Source organism: Ursus americanus, chromosome 12, assembly GCF_024610735.1.
Source record: "Ursus americanus isolate L20-20 chromosome 12, mUrsAme1.1.p, whole genome shotgun sequence".
Taxonomy (NCBI): Eukaryota; Metazoa; Chordata; class Mammalia; order Carnivora; family Ursidae; genus Ursus; species Ursus americanus.
The window spans coordinates 41,632,171-41,654,319 of NC_142138.1; the positions used below are offsets into that span (position 1 = coordinate 41,632,171).

Below are 22,149 nucleotides of genomic sequence, written 5' to 3' on the forward strand. Positions count from 1 at the left end.
GGGGAAATCCAGGGTTGAGAAATTCCTAGAAAAGAAATCACAACCTTGGCCTGGAGGAGAAAGTTGCTTGAGTTGACAGGGCTACTAAGTGGAGAAGGCCTCAGACCTGCCACAGCTCACAGGCCGGCCAGCACTTAGGATCCTGGCCGTCTGTCCACGTTCCCTGTGTGTCCTTCTGACCTCCCGTGCAGGCTCCAGGGCCCGCCATTGATGAGGGACAATGGCAGGCCCCCGACAGACAGGGCAGCCCGGGTGTGCGTGGGGGACTCGGCATCTAGTGAACAATATTATTTGAATCTGCAGCCCAGATTTCATTCCTAAGAAAGAGGCAAGACAGGGCAGGAGTTAACGTTTGTAAGTAAAAAGTCTAGCCGCAAGTGGATAGTCTGGGAGGCTGTGCATGTGTGGGGGCAGGGGGCGTATGGGAACTTGCTGCGCTTTCTGCTCGGTTTTGCAGTGAACCTAAAACTGCTCTGACAAGTAAATCCACTTTTTTTTTAAAAGATTTTATTTTTTATTTGACAGAGAGAGAGACAGCCAGCGAGAGAGGGAACACAAGCAGGGGGAGTGGGAGAGGAAGAAGCAGGCTCCCAGCAGAGGAGCCTGATGCGGGGCTCGATCCCAGAACGCCGGGATTGCGCCCTGAGCCAAAGGCAGACGCTTAACGACTGAGCCACCCAGGCGCCCCAAAAGTAAATCCACTTTTAAAAATTGGCTGCAACTTCTTTTTTAAGTCTATTGCATGGCCACAGAACCCTGCCTAGCATCATGCTGAGGTTAATCCTCGCTCAAGAGGGAGACCGGGTCAGCAGGCCGACTAAGGCATTGCGATGATAGGATCCACAGGAAATGTAGCTCTTCCTCTGTCTCACACCTTTGGCATATCCCTATCCCTCGGGTTACAGGTCCTCAGCTGTGTACCATTGCTTTGCATTCTACAGCTAGGAAGAAAGCCATAGCAAATACTTCTGGGAGAGATAGACTCTAACATATGAATAATCTTATAAGAGATCTATTTTTGCAAAGAAGCTTTTCTAAGCCTCAGTTTCTTCACCTGTAAAATGAAGATAACAATATTAAGTGTCCTACAGAGATGTCATACAGATCAGCCTTCAGGAAGTCTTCACCATCCGCCCTATTTAAAGAGCCACAGCCCACCCTCCTGGACCCTCGCCAGTACTTCCTAGCACCCTTCCTCATTTTCTTTTTCTACAAAACATTTACCGTCTTCTCCATGTCATATATTTTACTTTTAAAATTCTCTTTATCTCCCTCTGGAATGTAAATCCCATGAGAGTAGGGATTTTCCTCTGTTTTATTCTAAACCCCCAGCATCTGGAACATTTTCTAACATATTATAGTCCTCAGGAAATAGCTATTGGATGAACGATTCCTGTAAAGGGCCCGGCACTACGGTTATCCATGCCAAGTGTGTGATACACATTGGTTATGTTTATTTGCATTATTCCATGCTGCAAGGTTCTAAGAGTAAAGAATGAAGAAGTTCCTGAGAGGAGAGGAAGGGATGCAGACAAGAGAGAATTAGTGAGGACCCAGGAAAACAACAACGCGTGTGGCATCGTGTTGCTGCTGTGGGTTGGGCCTACGGATGTGGGTGCGTGAATGGCTCTGTGCCAGGCCCCCCAAATAACTTGCAGTGCCACTATATAAGGATGGTTCATCATGTCTTCATCAGATGATATGTGCACCTTAGCCAACTGGTACACCTCTTTCTGATTCTTACAGCAGAATCTGGTGTGGGTCAATTGTACTTTTCATAGTCATTCCAATCACAAGCGTTAAAAACTTTCAGTATTTCATTTGATGCTTAAAAGGAAATATGAAGAATTGTCCTAAATAAGCTCCAATTAGCTGTGTCACAATAGCACCACCAGGAGGGTGCCGGGCTGTAAGAACCAAAGTAGAAGCTCAGAGGGGCATCAGAGCAAAAGGCTGAAGTGCTACAGCAGGCAGAGCTGAGCTGTGACAGGCGGCAGCGAAAAAATCATCCTAAGTGGATAGTAAGCTCTCCAGGCATCCTGATAAGGCGTGTTCCTGTTATGTGAGCTCACAGGCCATATATAGCCCAAATCAATCAACAGGCTGCCTTCCATCTTGATGGGAAGTTGGTGCTTTCAAAATGTACTTGCATTACCTCACTTCCTACAACACACACACACACACACACACACACACACACACATACACACACACACACACCCAAATCCTTGTTTATCAAGCTCAGTTTTCTTATTGAAATGCTCTGCTGACTCTCAAAAGGGAAAGGAGGAATTCTTCAAAGTCATGATGAAGGTGTCATTGTCTTGATGCTTTGAAAGGACCGGTGTGAAATTATTTGTTTGGTTTCTTCATCTTAGCTCCTACTTTCGTCACATGGAGGTCCACTCAAGCTCCACTCAGGGTGGCCAGGAGCTGAGCTAGTTGTGGGCAGTCTGTGACATCCAGTGGCTTCCCCAAGGGAGAAGAAGAGAAGTCCTGTGAGACAACTATAGGCAAGTGACTCAAGGGGCCCAGCCACACACCCAGTGCCTTTGTGCGAACTGTAAATAGTTGCTTCCTCTAGACCTGTGGATTGGAAGAGTTTCCATTTTTCAAGGCTGAAGCATCCCTGAGCCTGGTGAGAGAAGCAGGGCTATATTCTAGCCACTCCCATCCCCTCCCCTTGTTTGGACCTCTCTGTGCGGGACGAAAACAGCCTAACGTGGTAACTGGCTACGTGACTGGGGGTGTTGCTGGGCTAGATGAACATGAAGGACAAAATGCCTGACCCCTGCTACATACACCCCACAGATGAGACCTTTTTCCTTTGCAGCCAGAGTTCAGCCTGTTGTTGGATCTACTCTAGAAGATGCTAAACTCCTAGTCTTTCTCACACATGCTGCCTCCTAGCCACTAGCCAGCCCTGCTCGAGGCCTGTGATGGTATCAATACTCAAATTAGGTGGAACTAGGAAGAATGTCTTTCGTGGGTTTAAGGTTGAACAAGTAACTTAAAAAGCCAGTTGGAAAGGGACAATGTGGTGTTATGGAAAGGCCGCAGGATATGGAATCAGCTGACCTGGAATGGTGGCTTGATAAGTGTTAACTTGGTGAGGCTGAACTACATTTCCCAGAATTCCCTTTCCTGCATGTTTCCCATTAGAGTGGCCACAAGAAATGTTCTTGGTTGAGATTTGAAGGGGACAGTGAAGCAATAGCCATTTCATAGATTGCACATGTTGCCACTAATCTGTGGCTCACCTCACTGGTTCCCCCAAACAAGTGTCTTTTATTGCTGGTCTTGCCTTCCCAGAGCACTCCATTGTGAAGCAATTGCTGGGGCTAACCCACCTCTCCCACCCCAACCCAAACTTCCTAGTTAAAATTACTCTTGCATTTTCCTCTGACAGCTAAATAAACCAAGCCCAGTCCCGTCAACTGACCTCCATCCCCTCCCAGGCGAAACAACAGCATTTTCTTAGGGTCTTTGAAGATGGGGCTTTTACACAAAGAAAGGTTGTGAGTAGAGCTTGTAGACAGTGGACCAGCTGGTAGGGGAGGTATTTTGAGGTGGTTTCCTCCAAATTGCAACATAACTGGCACCATATGCTCTATTTGGATTCACAATAAAGGTGATTACTTATAACCTTACTAGCAGAGGATATAAATACCTCAAAGAAGACCTCCACTGTTTAAAATCTTTTCCAGCCTTAGGGCTTGCTGGAATATGGGGCATTCAGACAAGGAGGCCTTTTACCACTCCCTCAGCTGTCTGCACCTTCAGTGGAGACGGCCACACATACACCCTTCCTAAGGTCACTTTCTGCCTTTCATCCTGCTGTGTTATCACCCTGTCTTCCATCTATCTTGTCAAAAGTGAACAAAGGGGTTTGAGCTACCCTGGGACAGCTTGACACAGAAAAGATGTCCTATCAAAATCCCAGAATGTCACGATGAACTAGTTTAGAACCAGTATGATGCTCCACAGTGGCTCTTCCAAAGTCTGTCTCGGGGGAAAAAATATTGAACCTTTGACTCATTCACTGACAATGTGGGAAATTAAATGGGGGAAGAAAAAAAGAGAAAAAGGAAGGAAGCAATAAATGGCTTCCTTTTTGCCCATAGGATCTGATTCAGGGCAGCGCAAGAATCCTGGACTGCAGTCAGCTACAGTCATGGGTGATTCCCCGAGTGAAGAGGCCAAACACTGGCAAAAACAAAAAACAGATTTGATCCACTGCGTTCCTACCCTAATGGATGCTGAGAAATCGACACTCCATAACCACCCACAAATTTCCTGGTACTGCTGCTGTCATTGCAAAATGCTGGCTCCTTCAAAGTATCATCTCTTGCCCCTGCCAGAGAAAGCCAGCCTTTAAAGAAACTGGATCCAAGGTCACTTACTTCCACATAGAGAGACTATTTCGTCAGCTGCCAAAATTCATTCTTCTAATGTACTCTTACCCAATAACTTAAGCCTGGTGTGCTGGGCAGAGTCCAACTTGGGTAATTCCATTCTCCCAACCAAATTCTCCCAAGGAGTTTGAACTGGACATAACATTATTCTTCACTTCCTCAGCTATCGTATTATTAATAAAAATAACACTTTTCATCCCCAAAGCATGATGGTCATATGAGGATAGAATTTCTAAAAAGGCATTATTCTTAAGAATTTAGTGATGAGAGATTCCATTATATAAATTTAGTGAAGTTCTCTGGAAGTCGAGTCTAAATTCATTTATTCAATGAATAGTTATTAAAGTATATGCCAGGTGCTGTTCTCAACACAGTGGATTCAGCAGGACAAAGAGAAGGTTTTTGCCCTAAAAGAGTAACTATTAGAGGAGCAGGAATCAGACTATTTAAGTTATGATACAGAGTTTAGATATTATTAGAGGTGCAGTTGGAGAGTATTGGTGGCAGGATATGATCAGATTTGAGGTTTTTTAAAATAAGATCACCATGAAGAGGAGAAGCCATTATACAGAATATGTATGGGCCAGGGTCCTAGTCTTCTACTTTCCACTGGAACTGAATCATTCCAGGATCAGCACAACTGTTGCCATAATTTCCTCCCAACAATCCTTCAAACAGCATTGAATCTTGGTTAGCTCAAAGGGCCAAGGAGGCCAAAGCCATGGTTTGATCACGTGGCCATCAGCACTACACTGTTCCATGACAATTCCTACCCCTCTTCTCTAGCTGGCCGTACTTCATAGACTCCCTTTGCTCATATAGACACCAGACAAGAAGGTAAATGAGGAAGAATTAGCTCACCTCCACTGCTCCAAGAGCTGCCTATGATCTGCTGAAGGTAGTTCAGTGGCAAAATCAAGGAGCAAGTGTATCTCTGTGTATATGTGACTTATTGCATGGTGGTGTTCTTGGAAGAGCATTACGACTGACAAAGAATCACTGAAAACTTTCTATTTATTGCCCACCCTGTGAGCAGTGACAAATATAAGTACAAAAGTCACAGAATCTGAAAATAAGGGGCACCTGGGTGGTGCAGTCAGTTAAGCATCTGACTCTTGATTTGGGCTCCAGTCATGGTCTCAGGGTCATGAGATCAAGCCCTGTGTCAGGCTCTGAGCGCAGGGAGAGTCTGCTTCTTTCCCTCTCCCTCTACCCCTCCCCTCCACTCTCTCTGTCTCTCTCTCCCTAAAATAAATAAATAAATCTTTTAAAAAAAGGAATCTGAAAATAAAAGGGGACCCTAGTGGTCATGAAGTCCAACCTCCCACCTAATGTAAGATACTTCTATGCAGCCCTGATAAGGAGTCTTCCCATGTTTTATACACCTCCTATGTCAGATGGGGGCCAAATGAATAGCAATTTAATTGCAAATTGTTCTTTTAGCTAGGAAAGATCATCGACTGTGGTACCTATTGCCCAAAGTTGTGGTCTGAAGGATCAAAGGACGGATAAAGTCACATCTTAAAGAGGGGCCAAGGTAAGACCCGGAAAAAGAGGACCAAATAAGTTTGTCAATCTCAGAAATAAGAGGGAGAATAAAGGATACTGAGTCCTACAAGAAGATACCCAGGCTGCTGATGAATGAGGAATACAGAGTACATGGATTGGAGGTAAGTAAGTCTGAAGAAATTCCTATGGGTGTACAGATTCTCATGATGGAATTTTTAATACAATTCTCACACAGATTTGTATGATTGTTACCAAGTACTTTTGGAGGGGCTGGAAGGAAATTTATATCCTGCTTCCCCTAAATGGTCACTGCCTCACATGGAAGCCCATTGCATCATTAGGAAGATGAATATTCTCTGTATCCTCTTCCCTCTGGCTATGGGTCTGCTCTTGCATGACATACAGAGCAAATCTAATTCCTTTTCCTCAGGACAATCCCTCAAATAATTAAACCGTTTTCATGTCCCCTTTCAGTATTTCCTGCCTCAGGCTACATATCCCTAAATTCCTTCGACTCTTCTCGGATGGCATAATTTCATAGGTGCCAAACTTTCAAATTGAAAAGGGCTTCAGAATTCAAGTCCAGATCTCCTTCTTTACCCAGGGGAAAGATGAGGTTTAGGGGGGTGAAGTGCAGCTGGGTAGGGAGCGGGTTCTGCCCGGCATCACCCGGAAGTGGCAGATCCAGAACTTAGACCTGGATCTCTTAATTCCCAGACCAGTGTTTTCCCCATATCTTTCAACAACCCTTCCTATTCCACTTCCCTTCTCTGGATTCATTCCAGATTCTTAGATTTCTTCTTTAAATGTAGCCCCTGATGCCAAATCTACTTGCATGTGTGTTCCAACCAGCCAAGAGAATAAGGCAATTGTTATCTACCTTATAGTAAACTCTATACATCCATTGAGGCTGTTATGATTGCTTTAGGTTTTTTGGCAGACCCTGATGATTCATATTGCGTATGTAATTAATTAAAACCGTTTGTATGTTTCTCTTTAACTTGAAATATGTCAAGAAAGATACTTTTCACCTTGTACTAGAATGGTTCACTTTTAATTTAACTTAGGTATAGGATTTTATATCGAATACTCCTAAATATCTCTTTACCTGATTGAGGTATTTTTGAATGCTAATTTTCCTATCAGGCCTATTAAGTAACCACCCACATTTTATGACATACATAGACTCAACAAGCACACTGTAGCAAAGATAGTTCTTCCCAAATATGCCATAGCCTCCCCTACTTTTCCCAGACACTGTTGTAATTGGGTTGGGGGCATGTGACTACCTCTGGCCAACAGATTGTGAATGAAGGTGATGTCACTTCTGGGCCAAGTCATTAAAGAGCCAGTGCGATTCTTTTCTTCTATTCACCTGATATAGAGATCTTGCAGGCCACATGGTCTAGATGCCATAACTTCAGAGGAGTTTACGTGACCGTGGCAATCCATTAAAGACCATTAACAGTATTCCATTAAAGTCTCCACATCCAGCTACCAATTCAATTTATTGCCCAAAGACATCATAAAAGACTGAATTAAATGCCTTGTTAAAATTCAAATATATGAAGTCCCAAGGAGCATGATAATCCATTGTAGGATTTTAAGCGTGGGTGTGAATTTTGAATTTTAGATATGCATGGGAGTGGGGTGTGATAGGAAGGAGCTAGGACTAGAAGGAGAGGCAGCTAAGAGGTTGACTTTTGAATGTCTGGAAGGGGAATGGGGTGACTGCAGACAATATGATCTTACTAAGGACAAGTTTTGTCAGTTACTTCATGTCCACTCTTGCCAGTGTTGCTAGGCTGGTGTAGCAGAGAAATAACCAAGTCCACAGTCCTGAGCCTGGCTCCGGCCTGCCACTCAGCTGGTCCTGCTCCATTCTCCTTCTCTCTTCCAGCCATTTGTACACTTTCCCATTTACTTCGATGCCTTGAGGATTCCCTCTGATGCTGGGCTTTTGCACAAGTCCTTCCTTCTGTTCAGAATGCTTTCTTACCCTGTCCCCCTTTCCAGCCTAATTCCTCAAACTTCAAATTTCAAGTTTTTCAGGGAGTCTTCTGAACCCCCCCCCCCAAACTAAGTTAGATCTCTTGGTTTAGACCATTTGGCCCATACCCCTCCCTTTTCAGAACATTCAGTACCCTGAAATCACCACTTCTTACAAAATCACTTGCTCTCTCCTTGAGACTAAAAGTTCTTTGAGGGCAAAGGCTATCTCTGTCACCACTGAGAACTTAGACAGTGCTCAGTAGGTATTCAAATAACATTGGTTGAATGGGATTATCTAATCATTTGTTCTGGAAACGTGCCAGAAATCAATGCTAAACTAAATGGATTGCAAACCGTAGAATCTCCTCTTCTTATCCTCTGCCCTTCTCCATATTCAGGGTATTTCCTCTTCCCTGCAGGGCTCCTCAGGGATGACCCACAGTGATTCGTTCAGGTTTCTGGGGTTGTCATTGCTCTGGTGCAGGGATCTACGAACTGCAGCCCAGTCCAAATCTGGCTAGCTGCCTGTTTCATAAATAAAGTTTCATTAGAACAGAGGTACACCTGTTTGTTTCTAAATCACTAACGGCTACTTTCACACTACAAAAGCAGAGTCAAGTAGTTGCAACAAGACCAGTTGGCCCGCAAAGCCTAAAGTACTACCTTTACAGAAAACATTTACCAACTGCTAGTCTCGTATAAATATTTTAACTCATTGAAGACAGCTAGGTGATTTCTTTCTGTCATCTCATCTATATTTGGCTTCTTTTCCTTTTTTCCCTTTTATCTGCCTTTACAATTTGAGATTTATTCTTTCTAATAAAGGATCTGTAACAAAATAGACAGATGCCTACTGTCACCTGCTGACATACCTTCTGCTCCATATAGTGTCTCTGCCACGTTTGTCTTTTTATAATAAAAATCATTTATTAAAAACAAAAATCAGTATTTCTTTATTCAATTCACATTTTCTTTTCACAGTTTTATTGAGGTATATTTGTGGGTTTTTAAAGATTTTATTTATTGAAGTATCTGGGTGGCTCAGTTGGTTAAGTGTCTGTCTCTTGATTTCAGCTCAGGTCATATCTCAGAGGTGTGAGATCCAGCCCCACATCGGGCTCTGTGCTCAGTACAGAATCTACTTGTCCCTCTCCCTCTGCTCCTGTCCCCACTCACATGCTCTCTCTAATAAATACTTATTTATTTTTAGAGAGAGAGAGAGAGAAAATGTGCATGAACAGGGAGAGGGGCAATAGGAAGGGGGAAAGAATCTCAAGCAGACTCCGAGCTGTGCCCCACACAGGGCTCAATCTCATGACCCCGAGATCATGACCTGATCCGAAATCAAGAGTTGGAGGCTTAATAGACTGAGCCACCCAGGCGCCCCTCTCAAACTTAAGAGTTTTGAGAGCATGTCAGAAGAGCTCTCAAATTTTGGACTCTCAGGTGAGAATCTACTACCTTTCTACAGTTCTCCAACCAATTCTCCCACTTGGTCAGTGTTATGGGTTGAAATACGTACCCCCAAAGAAACAAGTTGCAGTCCTAATCCCCAGTACCTCAAAATGTAACCTTTTTTGGAAATAGGGTGTTTGTAGAGGTAAACAAGTTAAAAAGAGATCATAATCTAATAATAATGATCTCTTTATCTCCAACAAAGAGGAGAAATTTGGGCACAGAGACAGACACACCATAGGAAGGATGCCATATGAACCTGCGAGCAGAGACGGGGTGAGCATGTGCAAGCCAATGAACAGCAAAGATCGGGAACAAACCGAAGAAGCTAGAGAGAGCACAGACGGATTCCTCCTCCAAGGCTTCAGAAGGAACCAGTCTTGCTGACACCTTGATTTTGGACTTCTAGCCTCTGGAACTGCGAGACTACATGTTTCTGTTGCGTAAGTCACCCAATTTTGTGATACTTTGTTACAGCTGCCCTAGCAAACGAATATAGTCCACAGATGCAAGAGTTTGCCCGCTGATGCCAGTATGAACTCTCCTCATTTTCCTGGGTCTGCCTGCTCTAGTCCATCCCATCAGAGCCCATTGTTATCCCACTAAAGATTCTAAGACTTGAGACCTAACCTCCAGATGTTTTTGTTTCGGTAACTGGAAGGTGGAGCCTAGGAATCTAATTTTTATTAAGCCCTGCAGGCAATTCTGAGGTATGAAAGTAGGAAGGACTTAACAGACGTCATGTAGTTGAGTCTCCTTCCTGGCCCCAGGGCCTTAGCCCTCTGAAAACTGAGCTCAGCCAGGATCCAATGGCCCCAGTGGCAGCCAGTGGGATCTTGTGCTGCCTGGTGTTCCTCGGGTGCCCATCCTCAAGACCAGGCCTAGGCTGGGGGCCTGCTATTCCCTCATTCCCTTGTTAGCCCTCCCCCTGACCCTAGACCCCAGACCAGTGGCTAGGCCACTAAACCTTGAGGACAGATCTCCCAAATGACTGACTGCTCACTCTCCTGCTTCTTGAGTGTGTCCTACCCTCAGTTTCCAACCATGCCCTGGTCATTTTGGGGGACTCTTGTGCCCAGCATGGGAAATATTCTCAGTAACTGGTACCTGACTTATGAAGGGCCCTTCCCTGCCCTCTAGACCCTGGACGTACCAACCTGGCTGCATCTCCATAGCCAAGCTCAGCAACTCTTTGGGTGGCTCACTGTGCTTGTACTATACGCATCCCTTTTGGCTTTCATGTTAGGCTTCCAACCCAGTGAGGGATACAAAAGGTACATGGATGCACATTATCTATGAGTACAGGGTTCTGAGGGCACAGAGATGGAGCACCGGACCAGGGTCTGGAGGGTTTGGAGGAACAGAAAGCAGCTTGAAGAAGTTCCCATTTAGAGCCAAGACCAAATAAATAAATAATTAAGTAAGTAAATAAATTTATTATGTCATATACCCATATATATTATTAACATATAATGTTATATATTATATTAATATTATATATAACAGCACATAATGCTAATATATAAACATACAGCAATATATTATTAACATATATCAATATAATATTAAGACTATCATATATTATCAATATATTATTTATTATAATTAATAATTATTAATGTTAATGGGTTTGGGAGGAGGGGGAGATCTTCAGGCTCAAGAGCCAGAGAGAGCATGATGTTTCTGCTAAAAGCTAGTCACTGGAGGGGTGGGCAGGAGGCAAGGGTTTCCCAGCCCCATCTTGTCCCGCAGGAGATCTTTTCCAGAAGACAGTTAAAACCAACAGGTCACTCACGTCAGTCATATTTGAGAACACGTTCCCTGTTCAGCAAAGCATCCCAGCACCTGCATGAGGGGAAAGTGGGTGGATGCACTTGAACTGACCCTCAGCCCATCTGTCCCTCATTCCATCTCTGACTCTCCTCTTGTCTGCTCTCTTCATCTTCCCGATTTCCTTTCTCTTCCACGCGACTCAACCAGCCTCATGAGCCACAAAAATAATCTGTTATTGTTATAGGCAGCAGTTTTCTCAGACTTCAGCTGGCAGCGCTTTCAACCTGATGTAGGGAAAATCTGAGGATAGCACGTTGGCCACAGCCCTGCACTACCCTTCCCCCATCCCTAACCATTCTGGATGGTCCTTACAAGTGGCCTGCAAGGAAATTAATGCCTGCTTGGAATTAAATAACAAGAAGTTTCTAGCAATCTAGATTTGACACTAACCACTCAAGAACTTGAGACACGGCACATAAGACTGGGTGTGAAAGACTATCCCCCAGTCCCAGGAATTTGAACTTGCTTGTGATGTAAGCCTTAACCGGGACAGCTTGGGGCAGATGCTCTCTTGAACTGCTGGTTATACCTTCCCATTTAAAGGACTATTAATCAGCACAACATGGCAGCTAATATGGAAAGCGAATGGTAAAAAGGAAAGGCAATCATTTCCTCACTAAACAAAAGAAGAGATAGAAATCTGAGCAACACAATCTGGCACTGATTGAAAGTAAATTACCAGCTGATTAGATGGCTGTAAATACAGGGAGAGAAGCCTCAACAGGCAGCTGGATTGTGCAAGGAAGAGGGAAATTAGAGAGGGCACGGGAGGTGCTGAGCACAGACAGGGCTCGGCAAAGAGGAACAGTGGCAGCTCTGTACCGCCAAGATTACAGAAGCAGGAAGGGACCCGTAGGAAGCGTTCCGTAGATGGAGCCAGAGGGAAAGCAGAGCCCCCACCTCCCACTCCGGTCTCCCAGCCCCACATCCCTAATGAGCCTGAAGGACGAGTGTTTGTTATTGCAACACAGGAAGTATCAATGACTTCTGTTCAGTGAGGAAAACCTGTTTTAGGTTATGTGCAATCTGGAAGCTTCTCACTTCCTACCATAAAAGCCACTCTCATAAAAACCACTCACATCCCTGCAGTCTAGAGACGGAGTCCACGCAGATGTCAGTGAGAGATACCATCCCCCAAATAGCAGCTGGGCCTGTTTCTGGCAGAGGCAAGCGCTGAAGGAAGCAAGCCCCTATGAACTGAGGGCTCTCTGCAATTAGTAGAAGGAGCTTGCCACAAGGAAGGACAGAGTAATGTAACTAGGAAACTAGGTTCTCCTGTGCCTACCAAAAAGATCCCCTCCTCCTCTGGCAAATTGGAGAGAGTCGGGCCAGACAGGGAGGAGGTGATTGGGGCAGAAATGGTGGGGGAGAAGGAGGATGGTTGTAATTTTTGCATTAGTGATGGAAGTGAGTTTAGCAAAGGACAGACAGTGGATGCATTAGTCCCATGAGGATTACTGTTTCCACAGCCCTGAGCCCTGCCCTGCAAGCTTCTGTAATCCCTAAGCAAGGCAGCTCTCATTGTCCAAGGAGAGAGTACAGAAAGAATACAAGGCCGCTGGGTTAGCTCAGCAACACTCCACCCTCATTGTCTTTGGGTTCCAGCCCATAGGCCCTGGAGATGCTCTCACAGGAAGCAACGACTGGGGGCCATGGAAGCCAATGACCATATCAGCTACGGTTTGCATCTAGAAAGAACCATTCCAGTGTAACATAGAAGAAGACATAAGCGGATGGGTAAGTACTACAGAGTAAAGAGAACTGGGTGGGAGGAGTTGGGAAAGAGGTTTTTGAGCTTCAGTAAAAGTCATTTCTTTAGCCAAATCCAACTAAAGGTGTCACTAATTCTCTAAGATTGGGCATTTGAGCTGACAACACGCTGGATGCTTCCTGAAGCTCATTGGATGTGACTGATACGATTAACTGTTTAGCTAACCGGATACCATTCTCATTCTACATGGGGAGCTAGTCATTCTCCACACATGTTCAGATGACCTTTATACGATTCAGAATTAAAGAAACCTTAAAGCATTAGGGGTGCACAAAACTGTCCCTGTCAAGATTATGGTGTTCTGAGGGCAAATTCCAGGTAAGTAGTCCGTTTCATCAAATGTGTCCTTGCCACTCTGTAGATGTGACCCCCGTCACAAAAGCCAGGGTACCTCAGGTCACTAAAGGGACCCACAGAGCTTACACTGGCCGAGGAAAAATTCAGAGATTCTTTGAACTAGTTTGGGACCAACTTTTAGATGAGGACAGAAATGCAACTGGGTTCACTTCATCTGGTGTTAACATGAACGTTAACATGCCAAATATCTGAGTCACTGACTAAAAATAGGAACAGATTGGAGAACTAAAGGGCGTGACAGGGAGGAAGGGTGATGCTGAAGAAAAGGACGAGGAACTCATGCTGACAGCTGCTTCCCTAACGGACAAGAAATATGAAGAGCAGGCACTGCAGAGTGCGAGGGTTCTTCATTTTTGTTTTCTGGTTTTTTAAAGATTTATTTATTTATTTTAGAAAGAGAGAGTGCATGAGCAGGGGGAGGAGCAAAGGGAGAGAGAGAGAGAGAGAGAAGCAGACTCCCAGCCGAGCGTAGAGCCCGACGAGGGACTCAGCGAGGGGCTCAATCTCACGACCCTGAGATCACGACCTGAACTGAAATCAAGAGGTGGACACTTCACTGACTGCACTCCCCAGGCACCCCTCGGAGTGCGAGGTTTTAAAAGACCTTTGAAACAACCATCCTTTTTTGCACCACCACATCCTCCCCCCCCCCCCCACTCGGAACAATTCCCGCCAGTACTGGTAAGAGGTGTGTTTCCAGTAATCCCTCAAGTTCATTCAATCCTCCGTCTCTGACAAAGTCGAGGTGAGGATTGAGGGAATGAAGTAAACATTTGGTTCTCACAGACTCAAGAAGTACAACTCCTCTTCAGGCATCTCTGTTCTGTTTTCCTCAAGACAGCAGAGGAATCCCAAGAAGCTACAGTGTGCCCTAAAGGAGCCAATGGGAAGCATTGAGTCTACTTAGTTTCTAGGAGTCTAGGTTGGAACAAAGTGTATCAGTGAACCTTGCACCAACTGTAGCTGCCCAGTTTATGCATATAGTTTCTTGTCTGTAGCCAGAAAGTAAAAGTAAAAGTATATCCTGGGCAAGAAACATTTAACAAGGTAATACTTTAGAACTGCTTTGGCTAAATCTTACTCTCCAAAAATTCTGCTGCAGGAGAAAAATGCAGTCCTTTCCTAAAACTGATCAGTATTCATGTAATTCCCATTGAAACCTGGGCAAGTTTCTTTGCTGGCCTTGACAAGTGTATTCCAAAATTTATACAGAAAGGAAAAGGCCCTAGCATAGCCAAAATGATGTTGAAACACAAGAAGGAAGGGGGAGAAATCCCTCTTCCCAACCATAAGGCCTCGTCTATAACTAGAGTATCAACACCGCACAGTACTGGGGGAGGGAAGCAGCACATAGCTCAGTGGAACCGAAGAAAGAACCCAGGTCTAAAGCCACACAAATATGCCGCTGGCTAATTTTGATAAAGGAATAAAAGCAATCCAGCGGAGGAGAAATCGTCTTTTCGGTAAATGGTGCTGGAAGGTTGGACCTAAACCTCACAACCTAATACAAAAATGAACTCACAGTGGATCATGGACTCACATGTGAGCATAGAACCATAAAACTTGTAGAAAAGAACACAGGAGAATATCTTTTGGACCCTAGGGTTAGGCAGAGTTCTTAGACTTGACCCTAAAAGTGTGATCCATAATAGGAAAAATTTATAAATTGGACTAAACACTTTTGCTCTATGAAGGACTCTGTAAAAGGATGAAAAGACAAATAGCAGGCCAGGAGGAAAGATTTATCAATCACACAACCAACAAAGGCCTTAGTGTCTAGCGTATTCATAAAAAACTCTAGAGGGGTCCCCGGATGGCTGGTCAGTTAAGTGTCTGACTTCAGCTCAGGTCATGATCCCAGGATTCTGGGATTGAGCCCCACATTGAGCTCCTTGCTAAGCGGGGAGCCTGCTTCTCCCTCTGCCTGCCGCTCCCCATACTTGTGTGTGCTCACTCGCTCTCTCTCTGACAAATAAATAGTGAAATCTTTAAAAAAAACAAAACAAGCAAACAAAGTCAACATTTAAAAAATGGATCCAAGACATCCTTCAGCACAATGTTTCACAGCACGTATTCTTTTTTTTTTTTAATGTTTTAAAAGATTTATTTACTTATTTTGAAAAAGAGAGAGAGGGGTCGGGGGAGGGCATAGGGAGAGAGAGAATCCCAAGCAGACTCCCCCCAATGAGGGCCACGATCTCACAACCTGAGATCATGACCTGAGCTGAAACCAAGAGTCGGACAGTCAGCCGACTGAGCTGGACCACCTGACTTAGGATCTTGGGGGTGGGGGAGGGATCGATAAAATGCAAATGCCTGTGCCTCACTCCAGAACTTTTAATTCCATAGATTTGTGTGGGGCCTGAGATATCTGCCTTTATTTGTTTGTTTGTTTATTTATTTTAGAAATCTGCCTTTAAAACAAACTACTCAGAGTGCCTGGCTGGCTCGGTTGGTAGAACATGTGAGTCTTGATCTCAAGGTCGCGAGTTTGAGCCCCATGTTGGGGGTGGAGTTTACTTCAAAAAAAGAAAAAGAAGAAGAAAGAAAGAAATCTATTAAAAATTAACAGTGACAAAAAAAAAAAAACAAGCTCTTCAGGAGATTTATTATTATTATTGTTGTTGTTGTTGTTGTTGTTGTTGTTAAAGTTTGAGAATTTCCACAACTATTCAATCTAGTGAACTATGAAGGAAGAGCTGCATTAGAAAGGAAATCAGGATGGGGCCACTTGTGCCCTGAAGGCGCAAACAAGAACAGGGAATATCTGAAGACTAACAACATGGGGGCGCCTGGGTGGCTCAGCCCTTAAGCATCTGCCTTCAGCTCAGGTCATGATCCCAGGGTCCTGGGATCGAGCCCCGCATCAGTCTCCCTGCTCAGTGGGAAGCCTGCTTCTCCCTCTCACACTCCCCTTGCTTGTGTTCCCTTTCTTGCTCTGTCAAATAAACAAATAAAATCTTTTTTAAATCTTTTTTAAAAAATTTAAAAAAAAACTTGAAGACTAACAACAAACCAGAAGTGTTATGAAGAATTTCTAAGGGGCAACCACTCTCTAGATCTATTAGGATGTAAATGAAATGATGAAGTGCCCTCCCCCACACAGTCAAGTATACAAGTATAAGGAGACCTTGCCACGTATGGAGAGATTTTTTTTTAATTCTCGTAGCCAGGCTGCTCAAGGGGCCTGTTCACAAAGGGCTTGTGAAAGCCCAGGAAAGACCCTGTTTTCTGAGGATAAGGCATGTACTTTAGCAAGTTGGGGGACACTCGTGCCCTGGCTGAACCAGTGTCTCTGGGCCTGTGGGGAACCCAGAGCCAGGGACCCCAGCTATGAGGGGCGAAGGCCTGCCTCGGGGTTCTTTAACGTCACTATCACCACCTTTCCCACTCACTCACACATCAGTCTATACACAGGTCAGAGATGAAGGAGCAGCTCCTTCTCACCAACCCACCAAATAGTCCGTGTTTCTGCCTTCACCACTTTGCCTCCAACCCTTCGCAGGTGGCAAAAGGAGAGCCTCAGGACAAAGCAACACGACAGTGCAGACCCCGGTCGAAGCCAGGCTCCTCAGGGGGGTGGGTAAGTAGGAGGGCTGTCACCACGTCTCTGGGGAATGTGCTGGAGGCCAGCCTGACAAAGAGAACGAGAAAGCTGCCAGGGGAAGGTGAGGCAGGTCGCTGTCAAGCCATCAAAAAGTGAAGTGGTCTTCAGGAAGGCCAAGGCCAGCCCACAGAGCTGCCGGCCAGGATGAAAGAACACACGGATCTGTGGCGAAGGGCAGGAGTGACCCGTCAGCCCGAGATGATGGCCTCTGCTCTCCAAGGACGCTGCCGGGTGGCTTTTCAGACCCCAGCACCACCCAGGTCCCCGAGTTCTCCGGCCTTTGCGCGCTCGAGTCTGCTGGACTGTTGGGAGCTAATTAGTGCTGAGGCCGACTCCAGCTCGTTTCCGTTCACCTCATCACTTGTTTGACTTCTGGGCTGACGCCAAGGCACAGACATGGTCGTTCCCCCTGCAGAGCAGGCGCACACGGGCCCTGGGAGGCAGGCTTCGGCGTGCCACACGCTCCCCGGCATGCACACGTATTTACACGCACGCACGCGTACTCACCCATACACACGCTCACACAGGGCTCGCCCATGCGCAGATAGCGCCTGTATGCAGGCACACACTCGTGCCCGCGGGCACGCACAGCTGCCCCCGCGGCGGCTCGGCTGGGCCAGGCCTCTGCCTTCGGGGACGAGCGGGCCTCTAGGAGAACTTCGAACCTGCGATTGCCTCCGCCCGCCCTCCTGTTCCCCAGGCCACTGGACACCCATGCTTGCGATCTGTAATTCATCCCTACATCTTAGGCCTTTTTCCAGCCATTGTCAATGGAGTGGGAGACCTTCCAACCCTCCCTCTCAATGAAAAACAACTGTTGTAAACCCAGGCTCCCGTGAAGTTCCCGGGGCCTCGCCTGGCGTGGATTTTAAGCAGTGCTGCCGCCGTCCCTGCCTGTGAATCAGGCTGGGCTCCAGACGGGGCGGGGAAGCCCTCTAGTGGCCAAGGCTGACGTGACAACAGCCATTGAGGGCTCCGGGAGGCTGCAGGAACGGTCCACTCTTCTTAAGGACATGGGGAGGGAACCACAGTCCATAAAAATCTTCACAGACGAAATCCTCCCTCTCCATCACCCCCAGATCCTGCTACTCACCAGGTCCTATCAATTTCCCTTCCGCACAGCTGTCCCCGTTGGCCCACCCTCGCCCTGCCTTATCGCCCACGCGTAGCTGGGCTGCAGTGGACTGTTGACAGGACCTCTGTGTCTGATCCGTTATGCACCTCGCTGCCAAATTCATCTTCCAGACTCTCACTGTTGGTCTTCTATGTTCTCTGTTTAAGACTTCCAGACTTCCCCACCGTCTCTAGGGGTGACGCTCAGAAGGGAGACGCCCTTGCGGAGACACATTTCGCTGTCTCAGGACAGGTCCGGCAGCATTTCCCCACACGGTCTGGAGAGGCCGACGCTGTTCCCTACACCGTGCTCGTGTTGAACCACTTTTATCGAGGTGTCGTTCCTCGTGGTACCCTATTCCTCAAATGTAGAGGGCTGAGGGAAAGATGGAGAACCACAAGTCCTTGGGGCAAAAGTTCAAACATCTCAGCCCTCCACAATCTGGCCTCGAATTTCCTTTCTGGCTTTAGTGCTATAGTACATTTCAAGGTTACGGACTAGAATCAGACAGTCTGGCTTAGAATCCCAGGGGTACCACTTATTAGCTATGGTCCTGTATGGAAAGTTCTAAATCCTTAGTTTCTTGGTGGGGTTGTTGAGATGTTAGTGAGGTAGCCTGTGTATGAGACTTAGCCCAGTGCTGCCACACGGTCAGTGCTCACTTAAGGACAGCTGTTATTAGCACTCCTCTGTCTACAAGCCAACTGGTTTGCTCGCAGGTCGGGCACATGCTTGCATTTTCCATCTCTGCACTTGGGCTCTTGATGCTTTAATTGCCTGGAATGTCCCCTCCCCCTTCTCTAATGTCAAGACCTTACCTGTTCTGCTGAGCCCAGCTCAAATTTCTTCACCTGCTTAGAGATCTGAGCTAATCTTGGACTTATGGACCTCACACATTATCTCTTGTGAGAGGAAACAAATACTTTGTGATAGTGCACCGTATAAACTTATGCATGTGTGCTGTAGACAAATTGGGATATTTGTGCAATCATTCTGAAAAATAGATAAAGCCTTGTAATGGGTGTTCATGCATTACTGGAGTAGTTATTCAAATTGTTTTAACATTTTACTTCTCTGCGTAACTAGATTATAAATGCCATGAGGATAAAAGCTCTGTTTTATACTTATATTCTCTGTAGAACATATCTTACATGATACTTTCACTATGTTAGGTAGTTAGTGCTCACTTAATTAAGAAGTGACTATATCTTTTATAATAGTAGTAACATATATCCTTGTCCCTTAAAGCGATTTTCCATTCATTATCTTATAAGCTTTGATTATCTCACTTCTACGATATCCCTGAAAGAAAAGCAAAGCCTAGACCTATTTCATAGGGAATTTCTTATTGGAAGTCTTGCAAGCAAGTTGTGTTCCTTATATGTGTTACATCACAATAACACAATCTCTAAATGGAAAGATAACTGGGTCAAAAAGGGTGGGGGGAGGTAAACTTTTTACAGTATGCTTGTACCATGTTTATTTACAAATCCTTTGGAATTTAGCCTATAAATTATATTCTGGAGTCTAAAAACACTTTCACTGTAAATTTCAAAAATAATTGTTATCCCACGATGAGATACCACTGCACACCTATTAAAATGGCTAAAATACATGTAAAAACCAAAATTGACAATACCAAGTGTTGACAAAGATGCAGAGTAACTGAGCTGGTTGACTTGCATGATGCTGTAGGTGCTTTAGAAAACAATTTGGTAGTTTCTTACAGAGTTAAAGAAACATGACCCGTATGAACCAGCAAACACATGCCTAGGTTTTTACCCTAGAAAACTGCACACTTGTGCTCACACAAAAACCTATACACTAATGCTTATAGTCGATAAAGAACGGATTAGTAGTTTCCAGGAATTATGGGTAGGAGAGGGTTCGGCTACACGGGTGCAGCGTAAGAGAATTTGAGGTGGGGGGAAGGGATGACAATTGTCTATATCCTGACTGTGGTAGTGGTTACACAAATCTATGCATGTTAAAAGGTCATAGAACTATAAACCCAAAAAGTAAAGTTTACTGTATATAAATATAACAGAAAAACCATCTTTTAAAGAAAACTCAGAAGTAAAGTTCAGGAAAAAGTGAATGCTGTCAATGAATTCAACAGAAAGGTATCAATCACCTATTATGTATAAGGCACTGCCTGGGGTAGGCAAGAGGGGAACCAGAGCCCAGTGATAACGTGGTTTTAGGAGCATTAGCTTTGAAATCAGCTAGAGCTAAGATTGAACCCCTGGCCTATCTCTTTTGAAATGTGTGTTCTTAGGGAGGTTACCTAACGTTTTTTGAGCTTTAGTTCAAGAAGATAATAAAACACAGAACGTAGACACAGTAAGAGGTTGGAAAATGATAACTATTATTACTACCATAGCATTGTCAATGCCAAAGCTGGTGACATCAGTAAAAATGATGTCTCTGGGGCGCCTGGGTGGCTCAGTCGGTTAAGGTCCCACTCCTGGTTTTGGCTCAGGTCAAGATCTCAAGCTTGTGAGATGGAGTGAGCCCCGTGTTGGGCTCCACACTCAGTGGGGAGTCTGCTTCTCTCCCTCTCCCGCTGCCCCTCCCCGTGCTTGTGTGTGCTCTCTCTCTCTGTCTCTCATAAGTAAGTAAATAAATAAACAAACAAATAAACAAAAAAACCAAATAAATCTTTTTAAAAAATGATGGCTCTACCTTCAAAATATACCCAGAATCTAGTCCGTCTCAGCACTGCCACTGCCACCGCCCTGCTCCAAAAGCTACCATCACCTCCCGCAATAGCTTACTAACTGCTCTCCCCGCCCCCATCCTACAGCCTGTTCTCAACCAGCCACCAAAATGATCTCTTTAAAATGTAGGTCCGATTATGTCACTCATCTGCTCAAAACACTGTTGTGACTCCCCGTGTCACTCAGAGTAAAAGGAGAAGTCCTCCCTGTGTCTTCAAAGACCCTGCATGCTCTCACACTGTCTCTCTTACATTATCTTCTATTGCTTCCCCCACCCACTCTTCTTCTTCTTCTTCTTTTTTTTTAAAGATTTATTTATCTGAGAGAGAGAGAGGGAGGGAGAGAAAGCGAGTGGGGGTAAGGATAGAGGGAGAGGCAGAGAGAATCCCAAGCAGACTCCCTGCTGAGCAGAGCCAGACCCAAGGCTCGATCCCATGCCTCTGTGATCACAACCTGAATCGAAGAAACCAAGAGTCTGAGGCTCAACCGACTGAGCCACCCAGGCACCCCAACTCTTCTTCTTCCACACTGACCTGTTACCCCGACTTGAACACACACGGCCTCTATTAACAGCCTTTGCACCAGCTCATCCCTCTGCCTCAAATGCTTTCCTCGTGCCTGCACTGCTCACTCCCTTGCCTCCTTTGTGACTTTGCTCAAATGTCACCTTCTCAAAAAGGAAGAAAAAGCCTATCCCAACTACTGTGCTTAAAAGTTCAACCTGCTCCCCTTTCCCCCAGCCCTAACAATCCCCCTTGTCTTGCCCAACTTTTCCATATGTCTTATCACCTTCTCTATAACAAAACCAAACATTGGCAGATGGTCTTCTCGTAAACTGCTGGTGGGAGTGTAACTGGGTACAACCACTTTGGAAATCTTTTAAAGATTTCAAAATATTTAAGTCTTCTAAATTTAATGAAGATTTAAAAGTCTTTAAATCTTTAAATGTAAAGAATATCTACTAAAGCTAAGAATATCCTATGCTGCTTGTGCATGTAAATCCAATGGAAAGGAATGCCAAAAGGCACATATTAAGAATGGTAAAAGCAGTTTTATTCATAATTATCTCTGAACTGGAAACAACCCAAATATCCACAGTAGAGTGGATAAATAAATCGTAATATTTTCAAGCAATGGAATAATACATAGCAATAAAAAATGAATGATGATACTCTCAACAGCATGAATGAATCACAGGCCTAATATTGAGCAAGAAACAAAAGAGAATATTGTATATGATTTATTTGATGTTCAAGAAAGGCAAGGACTTTAATGATAAAATCAAAATGGAGCTACTTATTTCCCTAATGGGGAGGTAATCTAATCTCTCTGAAAGTAATGATAATAATATCCATCTTGCAGGCTAACTGCAGGAA

General features: G+C 45.0%; 1 long non-coding RNA gene across 4 annotated transcripts in view; it reads left to right on the forward strand.

Moving 5' to 3' along the window:
- The window catches only part of LOC123795231 (uncharacterized), a 35,727-nt gene extending 13,783 nt beyond the window's left edge, over positions 1-21,944 (forward strand). The window contains exons 2-5 of one of the 4 annotated variants that reach the window (XR_006780409.2): positions 5,859-6,085; positions 9,577-9,814; positions 12,810-12,941; positions 16,838-21,944. This is a non-coding gene — a long non-coding RNA (uncharacterized LOC123795231). Of the gene's footprint in view, positions 1-5,858; positions 6,086-9,576; positions 9,815-12,809; positions 12,942-15,738; positions 16,815-16,837 lie in introns of those variants that run through there. The other 3 variants (XR_015726296.1, XR_015726297.1, XR_015726298.1) reach the window with 3 other exon arrangements.
- The last annotated feature ends 205 nt before the right edge of the window (positions 21,945-22,149 follow it).